We start from the raw sequence: 23,825 nt of genomic DNA, 5'->3' as shown, positions 1-23,825 counted from the left end.
TGAAGGGCTGGATGGAGCAGTCATACTCTATCCGGCCCATAAGGAATGCTGTCGAAGGCACTTGCCTTCTTGGACTGGCAGCTCCCTTTCACTGCCGGGAAACCCGCGCGGCAACTATTAAATTTAAATTGCACTGTGGGAGATGATTTAAGTATAGGTGCAGCGTGTTCCGGAATCTGGACTGATTGGTGGCAAGGTCGTCCAGAATCCATAAAATGTGCCGGAATCTGGACCCGCCGACCCTGCCGACCTCGGGGCCCTGCCGCTGCCCGACCTCGGGCCTCGCCTCGCCGCCCCTCACCTCGCCGCCGCTGCCCTTACCTCAGGGACTCCTTGCCGGCCGGCCCAAACAGCTCCTCCTCGGCAGGGCCTCGCCTGACTAGCTGCTCTTCCTTGGCAGCTGGGCCCTGCCCAACAACCTCATCGAGGGGGCCAGTGGCCTGAACAGCTCCTCGGCGAGCACCATTCCCCCGCACCGCCACTCCCCGCTTTCTGACATTCCGAAATCTGGAAATACCCAAACCTGGGCTCGGGTGTTTCCGGATTCGTGACGTCGGAAAGACGTTACAAAATCCAGAAAAACGCGGAATCTGGAATGGCCTCGGTCCCAAGGGTTCCGGATTCTGGACGCTGCTCCTGTATGTTAATAAAGTGTCCTGCCTCTCCAAGGCAGGTCACTCTAAAGCTTGAAACCTGCCACCTTAAAATGACAAGGGGACATGTTCCCAATTTTTACATCTATGACCCTCTCTCCCGTCCATTGATTCTGCCTCAATATTAACCACCCCATCCCACAACAATCAGCTAATTTTCCTCAGATTTCCTTTTCCCTGATACTTTCAAATATCCTTCAGTGATTGTAATTGATTGTTGTTTAAAACAATGGCCCTTTCAAGAGAGGTATGTGATTGTGGCTTGTGATTTTTTTAAAGTGCTGTGTTCACTCATTTCCCTGTCATGTATTTGTTCTGTGGTATTTTGCCAGTAATTACAATTCAAATAACTTCATTACAAAGCACACCCGATAAAATATATAAAATAAAGTAATTTGAAAAAGTTTATTTTCGACTGAAACACATTATAGCTATCCAATGCAATCAGAATCTGCTGAAGTGACATTTGCAGGTTAATGAACAATTTATTTTCAAACGATTTCAGTACTTATGACTGCATTTATAATAAGGTGACCAGTTTGAGCAGTCCGACCCATGATCACACAATCCATTGCAAACTGATAGGTTCAACTGCACACAAGCACAGAATTAATTAGGCTCCCACTTTCAAAGGTTTAGCGCTGTGGCCTTTATCATCTGATAGGGATGGAGGATCAAATTGCCATGTTTTCATTCTTTGGTGCTCTTATTCTGCTTCAATCCTGTACTGATTTTATGTTTGTTTTTGCTCTCCACTCTACCCACTAAATGCTGCTGTCCATTTATATAATGTCCTAGGGTTTTGTAGCATAGTGGTTATGTTATAGGATTAATGATCCAGAGACATGAGTTTGAGTGGCAGCTGGGGAATTTAAATTCAGTTAATTAAATAAATCTGGGATAAAAAGCAAAGTGTCAGTAATGATGACCATGAAACTACCAGATTGTTGGCCATCTGGTTCACTAATATACTTTAGGGAAGGAAGTCTGCCATCCTTATCTGGTCTGGCCTATATGTGACTCCAGAACCACAGCAATGTGGTTGACACAAATAACCTTCCGGAAATACTAGGGGACCGAGGGTCTAGCGAGAAGGAGGAACTGAAGGAAATCCTTATTAGTCAGGAAATTGTGTTAGGGAAATTGATGGGACTGAAGGCCGATAAATCCCCAGGGCCTGATGCTCTGCATCCCAGAGTACTTAAGGAAGTGGCCCTAAAAATAGTGGATGCATTGGTGATCATTTTCCAACAGACAATCAACTCTGGATCAGTTCCTATAGACTGGAGGGTAGCTAATGTAACACCACTTTTTAAAAAAGGAGGGAGAGAGAAAACATGGAATTATAGACCAGTTAGCCTGACATCGGTAGTGGGGAAAATGTTGGAATCAATTATTAAAGATGTAATAACATTTTGAAAGCAGTGACAGGATCAGTCCAAGTCAGCATGGATTTATGAAAGGGAAATGATGCTTGACAAACCTTCGAGAATTTTTTGATGATGTAACTAATAGAGTGGTCAAGGGAGAACCAGTGGATGTGGTGTATTTGGACTTTCAAAAGGCTTTTGACAAAGTCCCACACAAGAGATTAGTGAGCAAAATTAAAGCACATGGTATTGGGGGTAATGTATTGATGTGGATAGAGAGCTGGTTGGCAGACAGGAAGCAAAGAGTAGGAATAAACGGGTCCTTTTCAGAATGGCAAACAGTGACCAGTGGGGTACCGCAAGTTTCAGTGCTGGGACCCCAGCTATTTACAATATACATTAATGATATCTCCAAGTTTGCAGATGACACTAAGCTGGGTGGCAGTGTGAGCTGTGAGGAGGATGCTAAGAGACTGCAGAGTGATTGGACAGGTTAGGTGAGTGGGCAAATGCATGGCAGATGCAGTATAATGTAAATAAATGTGAGGTTATCCACTTTGGTGGCAAAAACAGGAAGGCAGAATATTATCTGAATGGTGACAGATTAGGAAAAGGGGAGGTGCAACGAGACCTGGGTGTCATGGTACATCAGTCATTGAAAGTTGGCATGCAGGTACAGCAGGTGGTGAAGAAGGCAAATGGCATGTTGGCCTTCATAGCGAGAGGATTTGAGTATAGGAGCAGGGAGGTCTTACTGCAGTTGTTCAGGGCCTTGGTGAGGCCACACCTTGAATGTTGTGTACAGTTTTGGTCTCCTAATCTGAGGAAGGACATTCTTGCTATTGAGGGACTGCAGTGAAGGTTCACCAGACTGATTCCCGGGATGGCAGGACTGATATATGAAGAAAGACTGGATCGACTAGGCTTTATATTCACTGAAATTTAGAAGAATGAAAGGGGATCTCATAGAAACATACAAAATACAGGTTAGATGCAGGAAGAATGTTCCCGACGTTGGGGAAGTCCAGAACCAGGGGTCACAGTCTAAGGGTAAGGGGTAAGCCATCTAGGACTGAGCTGAGGAGAAACCTTTTCACCCAGAGAGTTGTGAACCTATGGAATTCTCTACCACAGAAAGTTGTTGAGTCCAGTTCGTTGGATATATTCAAAAGGGAGTTAGATGTGGCCCTTATGGCTAAAGGGATCAAGGGGTATGGAGAGAAAGCAGGAATGGGGTACTAAAGTTGCAAAAATGATCAGCCATAATCATATTGAATGGTGGTACAGGCTCGAAGGGCCGAATGGCCTACTCCTGCACCTATTTTCTATGTTTTTATGTTCCTATGACTCTTAACTGCCCTCTGAGGTTCAAGAAGGCAGCTCACCACTATCTTCTCAAGGGCAATTAGGGATAGGCAACAAATGCTGATCTTGCTAGCAATGCCCACATCCCATGAACGAATTAAAAAATGGTAACATTTTCTCTGTCTTGCAAAGTGCCCAGTCCATATCAGGATCTATTGCCATGTGGTTCTTTCAATTTTAAACGCTTGTCCTGCTTAATGCCCTCCTTCTCCTGGCATTCCACAATGTTATGAGACATAAACACACTAAACAGACAGAAACCATTTTGCTACAGATGCTTTTATATTGCTTTAGTACCGCTGGCTCCACACAGCTGGGAACAACATCAGGCTAAGGTCACTGTTTAAAACTGCCAGCCAGGAAGGCCCATTTTTTTATTGGGTCATCCTGACTACCACCAATGTTAGTGGGGCCTCTAAATATTCTGTTCCAATGAAGGCAGCACAATCCTTGTGATAACATTATGCCCTTATCACTGATATATGCTTGATGGTTGACATTCCAGTGCAGTGCTGAGGGAATGCTGCACTGTTGGAGGTGCCATCTTTCAGGTGAGATGGTAAACCGAGGCACCGTTTGCTCTCTCAGGTAGATGTAAAAGATTCTATTGCACTATTACGAAGAAGAGCAGGGGAGTTATCTCTGGTGACCTCGCCAATATTTATCCCTCCATCAACATAACAAAAGCAGATTATCTGGTCATTATCACGTTGCTGTTCATGGAAGCTTGTTGTGCACAAATTGGCTGCCGCGTTGCCTCCATTACAATAGTAAATATATTTCAAAAGTACTTCATTAGCTGTAAAGTGCTTTGGGATGTCCGCTGGTCGTGAAAGGTACAATATAAATGCAGGTGTTTTTTTATGGTTTCTTGTCATAACCTCATGATTTAAGTACTTTGCACAAGTGTGCCGGCCATTTTGTGTACTGGACGTACTTTGCAGGAAGATCAGGTGCATTTTTCAGACATAAGTGTCGGAGAGCAGTGCATTTAGGTCAGTCTTACAAGATCTGGCAGCAACATAAAATAATGGAACTAAAGGCAGACAAGTCCCCTGGACCAGATGGCTTACATCCTAGGGTCTTAAAGAAATGGCTGCAGAGATAGTGGATGCATTAGTTGTAATCTGCAAAAATTCCCTGGATTCTTGGGAGGTCCCAGCGGATTGGAAAACTGCAAATGTAATGCCCCAGTTTAAAAAAGGAGACAGACAAAAAGCAAGAAACTAAAGACCAGTTGGCCGAACATCTGTCGTTGGGAAAATGCTGGAGTCCATTATTAAGGAAGAATAGCAGGACATTAGGAAAAGCATAATTCAATCAAGCAGAGACAGCATGTTTTTATGAAAGAGAAATCATGTTTGACAAATTTGCTGGATTTCTTTGAGGATGTAACGAGCAGGGTGAATAAGGAGAAACCAGTGGATGTGGTGTATTTGGATTTCCAGAAGGCGTTTGATAAGGTGTCACATAAAAGTTTACTTGCACAAGATAAAAGTTCATGGAGTTGGGGGTATTATATTAGCATGGATAGAGGATTGGCTAACTAACAGAAAACAGAGAGTCGGGTTAAATGGGTCATTTTCCGGTTGGCAACCAGTGACTAGTGGGGTGCCACAGGAATCGGTGCTGGGGCCGCAATTATTTACAATCTATATTAATGACTTGGATGAAGGGACCGAGTGTAAAGTGACCAAGTTTGCTGATGATACAAAGATGGGTGGGAGAGAAAATTGTGAGGAGGACACAAACAATCTGCAAAGGGATATAGATGGGCTGAGTGGGCAAAGATTTGGCAGATGGTGTATAATATGGGAAAATGTGAGATTATCCACTTTGGCAGAAAAAATAGAAAAGCAAATTATAATTTAAATGGAGAAAAATTGCAAAGTGCTGCAATACCGAGGAACCTCGAGGTTCCTGTCGATGAAACACAAAAAGTTAGTATGCAGGTACAGCAAGTAATCAGGAAGGCAAATGGAATGTTGACCTTTATTGCAAGGGGAATAAAGTATAAAAGCAAAGAAGTCCTGCTACAACTGTACAGGGTATAGGTGAGGCCACACCGAGAGTACTGTGTACAGGTTTTGGTCTCCGTATTTAAGGAAGGATATACTTGTATTGGAGGCTGTTGAGAGAAGGTTCAGTAGGTTGATTCCGGAGATGAGGGGGTTGACTGATGAAGATAGGTTGAGTAGCTTGGCCCTATTCTCATTGGAGTTCAGAAGAATGAGAGGTGATCTTATTGAAACATATAAGATAATGAGGGGGCTCGACAAGGTGGATGCAGAGAGAATATTTCCACTCATAGGGGAAACTAAAACTAGGGGACATAGTCTCAGAATAAGGGACCGCCCATTTAAAAGTGAGATGAGGAGGAATTTCTTCTCTGAGGGTTGTAAATCTGTGGAAATCTCTGCCCCAGAGAGCTGTGGAGGCTGGGTCATTGAATATATTTAAGGCAGAAATAGACAGATTTTTGAGCGATAAGGGAATAAAGGGTTATGGGGAGCGGGCAGGGAAGTGGAGCTGAGTCCATGATCAGATCAGCCATGATCTTATTAAATGGCAAAGCAGGCTCGGGGAGCCAAATGGCCTATCCCTGCTCCTATTTCTTATATCATGAGGACAGGAAATAAATGATAGAATATATAAAAAGCCAATGCCCCATAGAAGCACGAATGCTCCTTTGTGCAAGCTCAGGAAATAAAGTTGGTTCACACCAGCAATGAGGAATGTGTTATTTTGCATGTGTGCATGTGCATTAATATGTCCTTACTGTACAGTATAAATGCACACGAAGCCCATACCTGAGAGAAGGTCACTCAGTGACCAGTTGCGTTTATTACCAAGACCTCAAGTGATGAAGGTGGGTGGAGCTTCCCCTTTTATACCTGAAAGTCCAAGTTAGGAGTGTCTCCCACAAGTTCGCCCCTTGTGGTCAATGTTCTCAAGGTGGACAACATAGGTCAGCTTATACATGGGTTACAATAATAGTTGAATACATGACATCACCTCCCCCCCAAAGTCTTATTGAGATCACAGGTTAAGTCTCTCTGGTGGTTTACGCTCTCTTGTAGAGCACCTGATTTGGGGCTCCAGTTGTTGGGCGCTGGCCTGAGTGTCTGCTGTTTGCGGTGCCTCAGGCCTGTCCAGACTGCCCACAGTGATTGGGCTCTCCTCCACTTGGTTCCGGTGTTCGGTCACCTGTAGTGGAGTAAACTCTACGTTGTGTTCTTCCTCTGCTTCTTCTATGGGGTTGCTGAACCTCCTTTTAGTTTGATCCACGTGTTTGGTAAGTTTAACTACCAAAACCCTATTCCCCTCTTTTGCAATCACAGTGCCTGCAGGCCATTTGGGCCCTGCAGCATAATTAAGGACAAAAACAGGGTCATTGACATCAATACATCACGCCTGTCATGGTAGTCACATTGTGACTGACGCCTGCTCTCAACAATTTTTTCATAGTAGGTTGTATAAGGGATAACCTGGTTTTGAGCGTCCTTTTCATGAGCAGCTCTGCGGGTGGAACCCTGTGAGCGAGTGTGGTCGGGATCTATTGGCCAACAGGAGGCGTGATAAGCGGCTTTGTAGGGAACCCCCTTGGATTCTGAGCATTCCCTGTTTGATTATCTGCACTGCTCATTCTGCCTGGCCGTTTGAGGCTGGCTTGAACGGTGCCGTTCTGACATGGTTGATTCCATTGTCTGCCATGAGGTTCTGGAATTAAGTGCTTCTGAAGCACGAGCCATTGTCGCTGACCAAGACGTCCGGTAGATCATGGGCGGCGAACATTGCCCGTAGACTTTCTACCGTGGCAGAGGATGTGCTTGAATTTAAAATGGCATACTCAATCCATTTGGAGTAGGCGTCTACTACAATCAAAAACATTTTTCCCATGAAAGGACCTGCGTAGTCCACATGGATGCATGACCATGGCTTGGCGGGCCAGGACCAGGGCTAAGGGGGGGGCTTCCCTGGGTGTGTTGCCCAGCTAAGCACATGTGTTGCACCTGCGAACACAAAGTTCCAGGTCTGCATCTATCCCTGGCCACCAAATGTGTGACCTGGCAATTGCCTTCATCATGACAATGCCCAGGTGCTCATTGTGGAGTTCTCTGATAAACACCTCTCTGCCCATCTGGGGCATGACTACTCGGTTTCCCCATAGTAGGCAATCAGCCTGAATCGAGAGTTCATCCTTGTGCCTATGAAACGGTTTTAATTCCTCAGGGCATGCCCCGTACGTGGCTGCCCAGTCCCCATTCAGGACACATTTCTTAACTAAAGACAGTAGCGGGTCTTTATTTGTCCAAACTTTAATCTGACGGGCTGTCACAGGTGAGCCTTCGCTTTCAAAGGCTTCAACAGCCATGACCATCTCAGCATCATGCTCAGTTGCCCCCTCAGTGGTGGCTAGTGGTAGCTTGCTGAGTGCATCGGCGCAGTTTTCAGTGCCTGGTCTGTGCCGAATTGTGTAGTCATAGGCGGCTAACGTGAGTGCCCACCTCTGTATGCGGGCCGATGCATTCGCATTTATGGCCTTGTTGTCAGCCAAAAGGGACGTTGGGGGTTTGCGATCTGTCTCCAGCTCAAATTTCCTGCCAAACAGATACTGGTGCATTTTTTTACTGCGTATACACATGCAAGCGCTTCATTTTCTACCATCCCATAGCCCCTTTCTGCCTGGGACAGACTTCTGGAGGCATAAGCTACCGGCTGTAACTGACCATTGACATTTACATGCTGCAACACACACCCGACCCCATAGGACGATGCATCTCACATTAAAACAGGTTTCTGACACAGGTCATATAACGTTAATAGTTTGTTGGAGCATAATAAATTGCGTGCTCTATCAAAAGCCCTTTCCTGGCTGTTCCCCAAGACCCAATCACGACCTTTGTGTAGAAGCATGTGTAACGGCTCTAACAGCGTGCTCAATTTGGGAAGAAAGTTAACAAAATAGTTCAGGAGCCCCAGGAACGACCTCAGCTCCATCGTGTTACGGGGTCTGGGTGCTCTCTGGATCGCTTCCGTTTTGGACGCAGTAGGTCGGATCCCGTCTGCTGCTACCCTCCTCCCCAGGAATTCTACCTCTGGAGCTAAGAAGACGCACTTCGCCTTTTTCAGTCGCAGCCCTACCCGGTCCAGTCTGCATAGCACCTCCTCCAGGTTGTGGAGGTATTCTTCAGTATCGCGACCCGTGATGAGGATGTCGTCTTGAAAAACCCCCGTCCTTGGAATCAACTTGAGGAGGCTTTCCATATTTCGCTGAAAGATCACGGCGGCCGAACGAATCCCGAACGGATATCTGTTGTACTCAAACAACCCTTGTGCGTCATGTTGGTGGTCAGCTTCTTCGACTCACTCACCAGCTCCTGGGTCATGTAAGCTGAGGTCAGGTCCAATTTTGAAAAAAGTTTGCCACCGGATAGCATCGCAAAGAGGTCCTCCGTTCTCGGTAGTGGGTACTGGTCTTGGAGTGATACCCGATTGATGGTGGCCTTGTAATCGCCACATCTCCTGACTGACCCATCCGCCTTGAGCACCGGCACGATCGGGCTCGCCCAGTCACTGAATTCGATTGGCGAGATAATGCCTTCCCTCAGCAGGCGGTCCAATTCGCATTCTATCTTTTCCTGCATCACGTACGGCACCGCTCTGGCCTTGTGGTGTACTGGCCTGGTGTCCAGGTTTATGTGAATCACTACCTTGGCCCCCATGAAAATGACGATGCTGGGTTGAAATAATGAGTCAAATTTGTCCAGGACCTGTGAGCATGATACTCGCTCCACAGAAGAAATTGCATTGACATTGCCCCATTTCCAGTTCATGACAGCAAGCCAACTCCTCCCCAGTAGTGCGGGACCATCCCCCGGGACAATCCAGAGTGGCAACCTGTTCTCCAAATCTTTGTGGGTCACGACTACCGTGGCGTTGCCTAGCACCGGAATGATCTCCTTTGTATATGTCCGTAGCTGTGCGTCAGTCGGCAATAATTTTGGCCTCCTGGCCTTGGGCACCCGCAACCTTTCGAACTGTTTGACACTCATCAGGGACTGGCTGGCCCCCGTGTCTTGCTCCATTAATACTGGGATGCCATTGAGGAGCACTTTCATCATTATCGGTGGCATCCTGGTGTATGAACTGTATATGTGCTCCACATGAACTTGCTGAACTTCAGCTTCCAGCGATTTCCCCCAGTGTTCATTTGGCCTTGTAGGGCTTACATCAGGCCCATCGTCCTCGTACATCAACCTGGCTGCAGGCTTCCTGCACATACGCCCCAAGTGACCGCTGACGTTGCAGTTTCTGCAGGTATATTGCTGATACCTGCAAGCTCTGGCTGGGTGTTTGCCTCCACACCTCCAGCATGAGCTGGAGGCCCCGTTGTTCGAAACAAAAGGTCCATTACCAGTCAATCGTCTCGACTGTCTCTGTAACTGTCCTTAAGCGCACCTTTAACAGGTGTTGATGGCCCCATTACTGGCTTCATTGTCCATTGCAATGGCATGAGTCACCGTTCAGCTAGCCATTGTCTTTGTTGAATTCCCCCTTTGGGTTCGACTACATGCTGGGGCATATCTGATTGCCCTTGTCTGCCTAGAGAACTGTGTGCCGCATTAACAATGTTGACTCCCTGGTCGTTTGCTGCATTTGAGCCAAGATTTTTGTCATACATCATTCTGGTCTCTTCCTCCCTGATATAAATGTCTGGGCTCTCAGAGCCGCTGCTTCCAAGGCCAAGTCTTTAGTCTCAATCAGTTTCCTGAAAACCCCAGCGTGCCCGATGCCCTCATTTAAAAAAGTCTTGTAGCATCTCCGCTCTGCATGCATCTGTGAACTTACATAGGCTCGCCAGTCGCCGGAGATCTGCCACGAAGTCTGGAACGTTTTGCCTTTCTCTCCACCGGTGCGGGTAAAACCGGTGTCTCGCCATGTGCATGCTGCTCGCCGGTTTAAAGTGTTCCCCAATCAACTTACTGAGCTCTTCGAACGTCTTGTCCGCCGGCTTCTCTGGCGCTAGAAGGTCCTTCATCAGGGAGTATGTTCTGGATCCACAAACCGTCAGGAGATGAGCCCTGCGTTTGTCGGCCGAATCCTGTCCCAACTATTCTTTAGTGACAAAACTTTGCTGTAGTCTCTCAATAAAGTCGTGCCAATCATCACCAACACAGTACCTCTCTTCTAGTGGCCATGCTCGCGTGGTTTAAATCCCTTCCTCATCGCCAATAATATGTCCTTACTATACAGTATAAATGCACACGAGGCTCATACTTGAGAGAAGGTCACTCTGTGACCAGTTGCCTTTATTGCTAAGACCTCAAGTGATGAAGGTGGGTGGAGCTTCCCCTTTTATACCTGAAAGTCCAGGTTAGGAGTGTCTCCCACAAGTTCGCCCCTTGTGGTCAATGTTCTCAAAGTGTACAACTTAGGTCAGCTTATACATGGGTTACAATGATAGTTGAATACATGATATGCATGAGCGGTAGTTTTTAAAATCAAGTGACCAACTTTGGGTCTTTTTCAATATATACTGTGAAAGGGCCAATTCCAATTATGTTTGGTTCACTCTTCAGTCAAGAAATGTCATGCTTGTGCTGATGATTGACCACTTGTTTAAAAAGGAGCCAGCACCCCCAGGCCAGGTCCAAGACCACCCCAAGCTCTGTCGTCGAGCTACAGTATGCAGACAACGCCTGCATCTGCACGCATACAGAGACTGAACTCCAGGACATAGTCGACGTATTTACTGAGGCATACGAAAGCATGGGCCTTACGCTAAACATCAGCAAGACAAATGTCCTCCACCAGCCTATCCTTACCGCACAGCACTATCCCCCAGTCATCAAGATCCACGGTGCGGCCCTGGACAACGTGGACTACTTCCCATATCTCGGGAGCCTCCTATCAACAAGAGCAGCCATCGACGACGAGATCCAACACCGCCTCCAGTGCACCAGTGCAGCCTTCGGCCGCCTGAGGAAAAGAGTGTTTGAAGACCAATCCCTCAAAACTGCCACCAAGCTTATGGTCTGCAGGGCTGTAGTAATACCTGCTCTCCTGTCTAGCTCAGAAACATGGACCATGTACAGTAGGCACCTTAAGTCGCTGGAGAAATACCACCAACGACGTCTCTGCAAGATCCTACAAATCTCCTGGAAGACAGGCGCACCAACATGAGCAATCTCGACCAGGCCAACATTCCCAGCATCGAAGCACTGACCACACTTGATCAGCTCCGCTGGGCAGGCCACATAGTCCGCATCAGACACGAGACTCCCAAAGCAAGCGTTCTACTTGGAACTGCTTCGCGGCAAACGAGCCAAAGGTGGGCAGCGGAAACGTTACAAGGACACCCTCAAAACCTCCCTGATAAAGTGCAACATCCCCACTGATACCTGGGAAACCCTGGCCAAAGACCGCCCTAAGTGGAAGAAGCGCATTCGGGACGGCACTGAGCACTTCGAATCTCATTGCCAAGAGCGTGCAGAAATCAAGCGCAGGCAGCGGCAAGAGCGTGCGGCAAACCAGTCCCACCCACCCTTTCCCTCAACGACTATCTGTCCCACCTGTGACAGGGACTGTGGTTCTCGTATTGTACTGTACAGCCACCTAAGAACTCATGTTAAGAGTGGAAGCAAGTCTTCCTCGATTCCGAGGCGCTGCCTATGATGATGGCATTTGTATGATAACTTGATCCAGTCCGGACATTGTTATACAAAACAAATGCTGTTACAGGGAAGTTTGAATATAACAGATGATACATTAAATAAAATGTGCTTACTGGGTGAACGCGTTAAGCTTTGGACAGGTCTGTATTTCACATCAGAATGCAGCTGCATGAACTCATTCCCTTGATCCAGCCAATTTAAACCAATTGATCTTCATACCAATGACAAAGTTGCTGAAGGCAATCGATGTGACTTGACCATTATGTGCTAACTCTTCTCACTCTCCTTGATCTCACCCTGGTTTCTGACATCGTTGATTACTACTGTATATCCTCTGTGACATCACTTTTGATTGAATACATTTTCCCCTATCTCGACACAACCACTAGATCAGTTGCAATGAATGTCAGCTGTGGCTCAGTGGGTAGCACACTCGCCGCTGAGTCAGGTGTTTGTGGGTTCAGGTCCCACTCCAGGGACTTGAGCACATAAATCTAAGCTGAAACTCCAGTGCAGAGCTGAAGGAGTGCTACACTGTAGGAGGTGCCATCCTTCAGATGAGATGTTAAACCGAGGCCCTGTCTGCTCTCTGTAAAAGATTTCATGGCACTATTTTGAAAAAGAGCTGGCGGCGTTGTCCCCGGTGCCCTGGCCAATATTTATCCCTCAATCAACGTAACAAAAACGGTTTACCTGGTTGCTGTTTATGGGAGCTTGCTGTGTGCAAATTGGCTGCCACATTTCCCACATTACAACAGTGAATATGCTTCAAAAGTACTTCATTGACTGAAAAGTACTTTGAGACGTCTGGTGGTCTTGAAATGCGCTATATAAATGTACGTCTTTCTTTCTGTTCCTGAAATACATGTTGTCCCTCACCCACATCAGCCATACATATGGAGTTAATCTCAATGTCTGCTAATGACATTGTGTTGTCTGGATGTTTGCTAGGTGCCATGCTGTGGATGAACCACAATTTTCTCCAACTTAATATTGGCAAGGTGGTAGCCGTTCCTAATTGGAAACTTTAGACACTATTCCCCTTTTCAGCTGCTCACTCCGAACATGACAATGTGCAACCTTGGCGAGCTAATCGACCCTAAATTGAGCTTCAAATCCCACATCCAGTCCATAACCACAACTGCCCACTTGAGTGCATTGCTTGCCTATATCCTCTATCACCCCACACCACTGAAGTCCTAATCCATGCCAAAAACACCTCATGGTTTGATTTCACCAACACTGTTCTCGACAGACTTCTGACTGACTACGTGAACTCCATCTCATCCAGAACTCAGTTGCTTTTATCCCATTCTTGTACAAAGTCCTTCTGTCAATCCTAACCTCATCAACCTGGTTCAGCTTCCCATTCTTCAGTGCACCACCTGGAGTGTGTACCTCTTACTTCTTCAGTTGACAAACCCCTACATTCTGGAACTCTCCTCAAGACCCTCGACTTTGCCTCCACTCTCACCACTTTAACAAAAGCTTCTTTCAAATCTATCTCTGTCACTGCACCTTCTGCCAACTCCTAGAACTTCACTTCTTCTTTCTGTGCCTTGGGATGTTTATTATATGAACGATATTGTACAAGTTGTTATTGGAAGTGCATGAAGTGCTATTCCAGTGTGGTGTCAAGCCAGGTTTAAAAACAATGCTCAGTCGGTTTGCTGGATCTCCTTTGGGAGTTTAATAATTGAAGCAGGATTAGTAATGTTCAGTTCCCCCCCGCCCCCCCCCAGTCCTGAAATAAATTATTGGCCCTGAAATTCCGATGTTCCGGGTCTGTACAAAGTTCCTGCCGACCCAGGAAGGTATCGGAAAAGCCGGGTTTCAGCGCGCAATGGCTTGACAAATCTCGCGCATATCGGGAGCGAGGACACTTGCAGGGCACGATTTCCGATATTTACGAATATCTTGCCCTGCAAATGTCCTTTAAAATCTTGCGCCTGAAAAAGCAGTTGTATAGCCTACTTTTACAGGCACAAGTGTTTAAAAATACATAAAAACATTAAAATTAAATTAAATAAACACATATGAATTATTGTTAAAAACCCGCCCCACTATGGTAAGTTTATTTTCAGGCATTTTTTAAAAAAAAGTCAGAAAAATATTATTTTTTATAAGAACTTTAATTTAAATGATTCTTAAATATGTCATGTATATTTCTATTTTTTATTGATTTTTTTTTGTGTGTTTGGGGCGGGGTTTCTCATTCATATAAATGGGAACTCCAACTTATGGAGTTCCCATTATTAAGAATGAGAAAATACTGTACCTTGATTGGCTGCCCAGAACCATGTGACTACAGCTCCAGCCCTACGCACGTCCTGACGTGCACATGCTCCGATGCGTAGGAGTGAAGACCTCAGGCTCGGAAGTTCGAGCGGGCGCAGCAGCAACAGGTAAGTGCGCAATTTTTAAAACTTTTTTCTTTAGTTTGCCCACGGGAAGAGCTCTAGCGGAATTTCAGGCCCAATATCTGTGAGTAGGGCTGCACATGTGTAAAAGTGCACATATACAGTATTGTCTCATAGTGCTGGGAGCATAGATTCACAGCCTGCATATAACTCTGGGGCTTCGAAGTGTGAACCATTCCTGCAGCTTTTGTTCTCACACCAATGACAGCAGGCAAAGTGTTTGCCCAGATCAGGAATTTTAAAAAATTCATTCTCGGGAAGTGGGTGTCACTGGCAAGGCCAGCACTTATTGGCTATTTCTAGTTGTTCTGATCTTGAACCCCCACAGTCTGTGTGGTGAAGGTGCTCAGCAGCAGTTTTGATACAACTATCATTATCATCATCATAGGCAGTCCCTCGGAATCGAGGAAGACTTGCTTCTACTCATAGCATGAGTTCTTGATACAACTAAGTGGCTTGTTGGGCCACTTTAGAGGGTAGTTAAGAATGAACCATGTTGATGTAGGACTAGAGTCACAGACAGGCCAGATCAGGTAAGGATGACTGGTTTCCTTCCCTGAACGACATAAGTTAACCAGTTGGGATTTTACGAGATGGTCACTTTTACAAATCCAGATTTAAAAAAAAATGAATTCAAATTGTCCAACTGCCATGATGGGATTTGAACTCACGTTCTATGGATTATTAGTTCAGTAACTTCTTCCCCTTACCCGTGTGATCATAGGAATAAATTAAAACCATTGTCCATTGAAATTCTTTGTTTCGATCAGAATTATGCTCCTGAGGTCTGCTTATCTAGAAGCATTTATACATTAGTATTTTGAAGCTTCTTTATATCAAATACTAGCAGCTTCTCCTAATCTGTACTGGTAGTTATCTGGAAATGCACTTAATCACATCCAATTATTATGCAGCAGAACGTAGAAGCCACACACCTCATAAATTCACGCCGTGATTTAAAGTTGTGAAGTGCACTTTTTAATACATCAGGCTATCTTAAACATTGGTGCTCTAAGTGCTTCTACTGAATAACATGGTAAGTTTATGAGCTGTGCGGCGACCCTTGGTGCTTTGTAATGCATTTGACGCACTGTTGATCATTCCATTATGTGAATTACTGAGAAGAGGAAGAGAAGAAGCAGAAGGAATGAATTTTAAGAGCGGAGTGAAACAGTTGTTTTGCTGTGTAACTAGGAATAACATTAAGCACCTCCCAGGCAAGATATTATGGGTACGAGATGGAACCTAGCACTTGCTCAGCATTGATCCAACAATGTTTAATCATCAACCAAAGAAGAGCCTACTCTGCTCCACTAATGTGACAGCCAGCCTTTTCTTGGCCTCATTGAGACTGCTGAAGTAATGCCAATTAACAACAATTTCTGGACAATTTTGTACTGTCACCTTGTGTCCACTGGGAACTGGGTTGCGACGGCGGAGAAACTAGATTCACTTTAGATACTTAACAGCTGCCAGGGAAATTAGGATTTATTCTATCTGCATGAGTCTCATTCAAACCTGAGCTTCAAAAATAAAGGGTTAGTGACAACATGGTGCTGTGCTATCCAATCCCCAGCAGTGAATTGATTGGAAAGTTTAAAGGGAGACAAGAAACAGACAAAAATCTAATGGCTGCTGGAATTTTATTTAAATTACGAATGCCAATAAGACTGCTCCTGACAAGTCACTGGCATCTTTACCATTTGATTCATTTTTAAAGTTTCAGTATTGCACAGTAAAATTCAAGTATTTAAATTGTCAATGTAAATGCAAGTATGGTGTGGTAAAAATTAGCATTTATAGGAAGACTTATCACACCATCAGAATATCTTAATGTCTGATGCATAGAGCATGATTGTGATGTTTAGCTGTCAACCTGGCCTGTGACTTTAAGTTCATTTACTCGCTGCAGGAAAGTGGTGTAAATTGGCATGTCAGGTAATTGTAAAACTTCTTGCAAACGGCGGCAAACTATAGGTCTGTCGGAGCTCTTTGCAAATTTCAGACTTCTGGTGATTGACTGCTTTATTTTTAAAGATTGTTTTGCATTTGTAACTAAGGGGAGAGGGGAAGAGGTATTTTAACTGGGGGTGATTTTCAGGTGGGAAAGGAAGGGGAAGAGCATCAAACCGCAGTCTCCTGACCTCCCCGCCCCCCCCCCCCCCCCCAACACCTCCCCCACTCCGCCCACCTCCTGGAAGGCATCAATTTGGGGCCCGGGGCTATTTTAACTCTAAACCCAAGTGATCCAGTGTGCCTGGTTGTAGACTGAGGTAAATCTCTGGAGGACAAGAATGCTCCATTTAGTGTGGTTCCCTGTCAAGAACGGAAACTATTTTTTTGTTGTAAAAAAAGTACTTCAATTACCAAATGTACAGCATGATTACTATTGATATTCCCTGGATCTGTGCCGATCCACATTATAAATAAACATTGAAAATATGAATGGAACTGCAGGGCATTGGGCAAAGAATCATAGGATTGCACATTTAAAAAATTGTGATCCAAAATCCGAATGTGGCTTTCTGAAGCTCTATGACCAAAGCCAAATGACAGCATATAAAGGAGAAGCTGTGCAGGATTTGCAACCACAAGGAAAGGAAAGGGAAGCGATGTGCCAGCTGGTACTGCTGATGGAGATTCACAGTGCATCCAGTCAGCAATAGCACTGAAGCAAGCTAGCATATAAGGAAATGGGAAGATAATGAAAGCTATGGGAACAAGTGAACAATTATGAATATCCTGCAGGGAGATTTATGAGGCAGGACATGAGACTCTTGAAGTAGGTGCCATAGAAATCACGGTTAACTGATTCAAGGAATTAGCAGTCATCATGTACAACAGGTCAAACGGAATAAATACGTCATCTTTTTGTTTATGATTTATTAAGTTGCAAGTGTTACAGGCCTTGAACTGCGTAGAAGCAACACTTTTGCATAGAAATATAAAATATTCAAATATTTAGATAATCACCATTCCCTAATTAATTATGTATTCCAAAAAAAATACACTTCACTTATTTCACAAATTATAAATTGGGTACTCCTGATCTGTCAATACATTTGGCAGGACCACCATTTTTATTTTTCAGTTCAATGGAAGGGGTCAACCTACAAAGGATGTCAGACTTGGCACACCCCTTCAGCAGCTCGAATATTTGGTTCCTGGCCCTCTGAGATGAACGTCAGAGACTGGAAGATACTAAAGTTTGAATTATTTCAACAATGCCATACTGTTCCTTTTAAGTAAAAAGTAGTGAGACCTTGCTGGATGAATTTCAGTAAGTGATGCTTTGTGTACTTGAAGCCACTTTTCATGCAGCAGTGACTGTGACAAAATACAGCAAAATCTAACGTTAGGTGGCAATAAATTTCAAAGGAGCAAATGTCAAATATATTATACGGCTTAATTTAAAGAAAACAGTCCCATGTTGAGATTTGTCGAAAGCTTTGAGTGGGCATTAACATTTTCCAACAAAATATGCTCCCTCATTATCATGTTAAATGCTTAAATTCAGCAGATCATTACAAATATCTAAGAGGTGTTGTTAATGATGTTGAAAGTGGGTCAATCTGTCATGCAGCCCTGCCTTCAGCTTGGTGAGATGTTGGGAACGTTTCAAAATCTGTGGTCTACTTACAGGAGAGGGAAGATCAAAATCAGTCGATAAAATTAGAAATTTAATTAAAACCCCACCAGCTCTTGATTTGAATACTTCCCAAATGAAAGATGCTGCTGTGCTTCTGTGAATCCCAATTAATCACATCTGAGGTTTCCTGTGACTGGTGTCACAGGAAATGCTACAATTCTCCTGTGGCTCAGGATTTTAGTGATGCTGTAGCTATCCATGTAAAGGCTGATTTATTTTCTTTACCTTTATTTGATTCCACCCTCCCCCCCCCCACCCCGCATACCCATCCCCAGTCCTTAAGAAAATAATGGGCTGTAATTTGTGGTCCCTATGGGCACATACGAGGTGTGCACGCGCCCGTAGGAACCCCGCAAGTTTCGGGTTTAGGCATGTGCTGCGCATGTGCTAAAACCCAGAACTTGCGATCAGTCAAGAAATTTCTTGACCGATCTTAAATTTCTTGACAGGTCCACCACATCCCCAGGAAAGGGGCAGAGAGTAAGGCTATTTGCCCAACATCTGCCCAGCGAATCCCATGAAATTCTTACGCCTGAGAAGTTTTAAAAAGCAGAAAAATAAAATGTTATCAATAATTTATACGTTTAAAAACTTGTGAAATAAGGTGTTTATTTTAGCCCCTGTAAAACATGTACATTTATTTTTCAAAAACTAAATTTTTCTTTTAAATAATTAATTAAATGCCATTTTAAATCATTTTCAGACTTATGGGGTTTCTGTACAGATAGAATCCCCATGGGGATTCCCTTCGGTCATTCGTTGGGCCGGCCCACGTGATCCCAGCAGCGCTTGCGAACTGCCTGCGACACTGGGATACATGAGCCTCTTCCCACATGTACCCGGAGAGCCCCAGGACTGAAAGTATCCCTAAATCCCGGACTACCAGGTACGCGAGCATTTTATTTGTGGATTGGAGGCAGTTTCCCGTGGGAAGCCTCCGACTACAAAGTCAAGGCCAATGAGTTTGGCCAGCGACAACCCAATTCTCAGTAGATACACGGCCACTGCACAAAGCTACAAAATGGAGCAAATTTGTTGATACATTGTCAATCTCATTGGACAATTTATGGTTAGGTTTTAGGTATAGGGCTAGATTTTTCTCTTTTGGCCAGCTAACTGGCAGAGGGTACCAGCTGGTTGGCCAGCCATGCCAGGAACAAAGAACTGGATACCTTTTAGAATGACTGAGCTGCAGAACCAAATGGAATATCTGGAGGCCACATGGCAAGCAACAAGATAAGTCCTGGAAAGTGTTTTGCAATTGCGGGAGGAGGGAAAAAGCCTGGGATGGCAGAGGTCCGGGTGATGTTTTGGCACAATGGATTTTGCTTGTTGCATTTCTAAGCAAAGTTCAAATGATGCGTCTAATTAAGATATAAAGAAAAAAAGATTTGCCTTGATATAGCGCCTTTCACAACCTCAGGATTTCTCAAAATCCTTTACAGTCAATTAATTACTTTGGAAGTACAGAGTATATACCCTACCCACTACTGCACTGGCTCCCCCACTGAGGAATCCCACAACAGTGACACCCACATGGTCTGTGTGTGAGGAGGGGGTGGGGGGAATGTATGAGGCCAGCCTCAAGCACAGGGATCACACCTGGCACCCACACAACCTTCACCACAACCTCTCACAACCCACTACTGATCACCTCCCCAGGTCATGGCAATAAGGACTTGAAAAATGCTTAGGGGGAAGTGTGAAGACGGTAGTCCTTTATTGCAGCTCCTAGAGTGAGAACACCAAGGGGCGAACTCCCCTTTATACTGGGTTACCTGCAGCATGCAGGTGACCCTTAGGTCTCCAGCAGCAGCACCCTCTGGTGTACAGGTAAGGTGTGTACAGGGTGAAGGTATATTCAGTGTTACAGTACATCATAACATTACATCATAACATTGTAGACATGCATACATAACAACACTCCCCCCCCATAGCATTTTTCAAGTCCTTATTGCCATGACCTGGGGAGGTGATCAGTAATGGGCTGTGGGAGGTTGTGGTGAGGGTTGTGAGGGTTCCATGTGTGATCCCTGTGCTTGAGGCTGGCCTCATACATTTCCCCCCCCCTCACACACAGACCATGTGGGTGTCACTGTTGTGGGATCCCTTAGTGGGGGAGCCAGTGCAGCAGTGGGTAGGGTACATACTCTGTAGAGTGGGTAAGTGTGTGGTGGTGGGCAGGGCCACAGGACTGTGGGGGCTCCTTGTCCTCCATTTGGGATGAGAGTCTGGTCATCCCAGGGTCCGCCAGAGAAGCTGGAGGGTACTGGCCTCTCACTCCTGGTGCTGGCCCTGGTGGCCAGGGGGTATAGGGCGGATCTGGGGCGGGTTGCCAGTGGTGGTGGCTGTGCTGCCCATTGACCGCTGTCCCTGCAGTGGGTCTGCTCCCACTGGGTGTGTGTGAGCCCTTCCTGGGGCATCACATTTGTCCCAAAAGTCCAGGCTACGTGATCAGGTAGCCCGCTGGACCTGGGGGTCTCCCATGGCGGGATTCCTCTGGCATTTACATTGTCCCTGTAGAACCCGGTGTCCTTTAACAGTCTACTTTCTGTAAACATTACACATTGGCTCCGATCATACTTAGTCGATTCTACATTGTTATCTCTCTTTACATTGTTACTTACAGCACTTACATCACTTTCTTGTATCTCGGTCTCACCATACAAGGTTACATTTGTCATTTTAAAATATCTATCATCATCATTAAGCATTACAAACTTGTTCTTAATATTACTTACACAAGCACTCATTTCATTTTTCTCATCAGTTACTCTGGCATCACAATTCCACGTTACATTATCATACCCGCATTCGCTAACTGCATTTTTAACTTTAAAGTCCTTGTCATCTTTAGATTGAAACTGTCCCTTTAAATTCTTTGGGTTACCGGTCTCCTTTAAGGGGGCCTTCCAATCCGGTTCGACGCTCGGTGCCACGTGTCACTCCTTCAACGCTGCCCCTCGTGATCTGGCTGCGGCCATTTAGTTTTTAGGTTCTTCGCCTCGTGGTGCGTCCACCATCTTCTCGCTCTCCTCCAGGTAGGCTGTGGTGATCTTTTCCGACTCAGGTTCAGCCACAGAGGTCAGAAATCCACTTTTTTCGACGGTTTTCTTCCCTTGGAGGTCTGCCACGGCCCGGAAGGTGAGGTCTGGACGTTCGGTTCTGGTGATCTCGCCATGGTGTTGTGAAGTCGTCGCCGCGCAGTCGAGCTGGACGGTAGGATTTTTGGTGCAGCGATGGATCCAAATTTGGGATTGCGTGGGATGTGGATTGCTGGATCCCGGGGGCCGTCATCACTTCGACTGACTTGGACCTGCTTCATCCAACTTCTTCCCAGCAGCGTTGGACCATCGCCGACAACGATCCACAGGGGGAGTTTGTTCAACACGCCGCCCTGGGAGACCTGGACGTCCACGTTGCCAACGACTGGGATTTTGCCTTTGGTGTAGGTGAGCAGCTTCGCCTGGACAGGAGACAGTTTTGGTCGTTTGGCGGGATTGATCCAAAGTTTTTCAAAGGTCGTCTGGCTCATCAAAGACTGGCTCACCCCTGTGTCGATCTCCATCGAAACTGGAACTCCGTTGATGTCCACTTCCATCTTCCACGGGAACTTTCGGTGGAGCAGGTAAAAATTCCATACTCTTCTTCCAGAGGTTGAGCAGCTTCGTCTTCATCTGTGTCGGAGCCCAGGATCAGCCAGCTCTTCAGCGGCACGGTGAATAAAACTTTTTCTGCACATTCTCTGAAGGTGCCCTTTCGCTTTGCAGCCTTTGCAGGTATAGTCTTTGTAGCGGCACTGGTGGGCCCTGTGGTTTCCTCCACAGTGCCAACACGTGGCTAGCTGGTTTGGCCCATGTGGCGGACTCAGGGTTGCGGGACTCGGGGCAGCATTTCTGCCTTTAGAAGTAGCCATTCGGTTCACTGCGTTCGTCAGTTTAGAGTCCTGTGTGTGGGTCATCATTCGCTTGGAGTTGCCGACCAAAATTATATAGCCCTGGCTCACTTTAATTGCCTTCTGCAGTGTGACTGTGATGTCTGCAGAGAGCAGTTTGTGGAGGAGGCCCTCGTGGCCGATTCCGATAACAAATATGTCCCTTAGTGCTTCGTTAAGGTGGTTGCCAAAATCACATGGTGCAGCCAATCTTCTTAAATCTGCAGCATACTTAGTAATTTCTTGGCCTTCGGGTCACCGGTGGGTGTAGAACCGGTGCCTGGCTGTGAGGATACTTTCTTTGGGTTTTAGTTGTTCCTGTATTCAGGTTACAAGTTCCCCATAGCTCTTGGTTGTTGTCTTTGCTGGGGCTAGCAAGTCCTTGACGAGGCCATGGATGGTGGGCCCACAACTACTAAGCAAGATGTGCTTGTTCGGTAGTGTAGCCAGTGTGTCCCCATCCAGGTCATTGACCACGAAGAAATGTTCCAATCTTTCCATGAAAGCATCCCAATCTTCCCCATCGGTGAATTGTTGAAAGTTGCTGAGATTCGACATGTTGTTCGTGTAGTTCGTGACCTCGTCACCAGTTATTGTGTATGTAGGCACCTTGTTAATGACTCCACCAGGCAGGGGTATGGTACTCAAACTGTGTAGTCCTTTATTGCAGATCCTAGAGTGAGGACACCAAGGGGTGAGCTCTCTTTTATATTGGGTTACCTGCAGTGTGTAGGTGACCCTTGGGTCTCCAGCAGCAGCACCCTCTGGTGTACAGGTAGGTGTGTACAGGGTGAAGGTACACTTAGTGTTACAGTACAGCCTAACATTGCATCATAACATTGTAGGCATGCATACATAACAGGAAGTGTAGTCAGTAATGTAATTTCAGAACCATGATAGCCAAATTGAGCACAGCAAGCTTCCACAAACAGCAATGTGTTAATGACCAGATAATCTGTGTTTGTGATGTTGGTGAGGGATAAATATTGGCCAGAACACCAGGAAGAACTCCTCTGCTCTTCTTTGAAATAGTGCCATGGGATCTCTTGCGTCCACCTGAGAGGGCAGATGGGGCCTCAGTTTAACGTCTCATCTGAAAGACGACACCTCTGATAGTGCAGCACTCCCCTAGTACTGCACTGGAGTGTCAACCTAGATTTTGAGCTCAAATCAAAGTTGCTTCTTTAATTCTAAGTTTGAAAGTTTTGCTGAATGAAACTCTAATGGCTGCATCAATGTAAATTGCAACAATGTAACTAACTTGAACAAGCTAATTTTTAGTTTGTTGTATTTCTGGAAAAAGCTAATATTGGGCAAAGGCTGTGCAAAAAGAATAGATACTGCTGATCAAATGTGTGAATTTTAGCACTATATGATTGAATGTGACTGCTGTATTTATGACTTGCAATCTTGTTAAGTCGGTATTTTAACCTGACTTCAAATTAATTGAATGTTTAAAAACAGAGCACTGAAAAAGTATTGTGAGTTTTCTAAAATTGTGGTGACTGATTCACTTGATAAACTCACAATTCTACAATAATGGTATACATTTTTTTTTAAACTGCAATATTTGTCATTTAGTGATTTTCGGTTTATAGTGAAGATATTTCTTATAAACATCAATTTAAATTTCACATTTTGAGAAAATGGTCTGTAAAAGCCACAGTTTGTAACAGAAGATAGAATGGCTGTCAACATTACATGCACCATTACAGAGGCCTTGGGAATGGCTTGTGTAAGAAACAAAGCAACTTGC

The 23,825-nt window shown here is 45.4% G+C and overlaps 1 protein-coding gene across 1 annotated transcript in view; it reads left to right on the top strand.

Annotated features, from left to right (window-relative positions):
* The window catches only part of LOC139227854 (metabotropic glutamate receptor 4-like), a 1,455,190-nt gene that overhangs the window by 256,073 nt on the left and 1,175,292 nt on the right, over positions 1-23,825 (top strand). The window lies entirely within an intron of this gene.

Source organism: Pristiophorus japonicus, chromosome 17 (assembly GCF_044704955.1).
Source record: "Pristiophorus japonicus isolate sPriJap1 chromosome 17, sPriJap1.hap1, whole genome shotgun sequence".
In the NCBI taxonomy this organism is placed as follows: domain Eukaryota; kingdom Metazoa; phylum Chordata; class Chondrichthyes; family Pristiophoridae; genus Pristiophorus; species Pristiophorus japonicus.
Note: the sequence above shows the minus strand (reverse complement) of the source record. Positions and strands in the feature narration are given on the sequence as shown.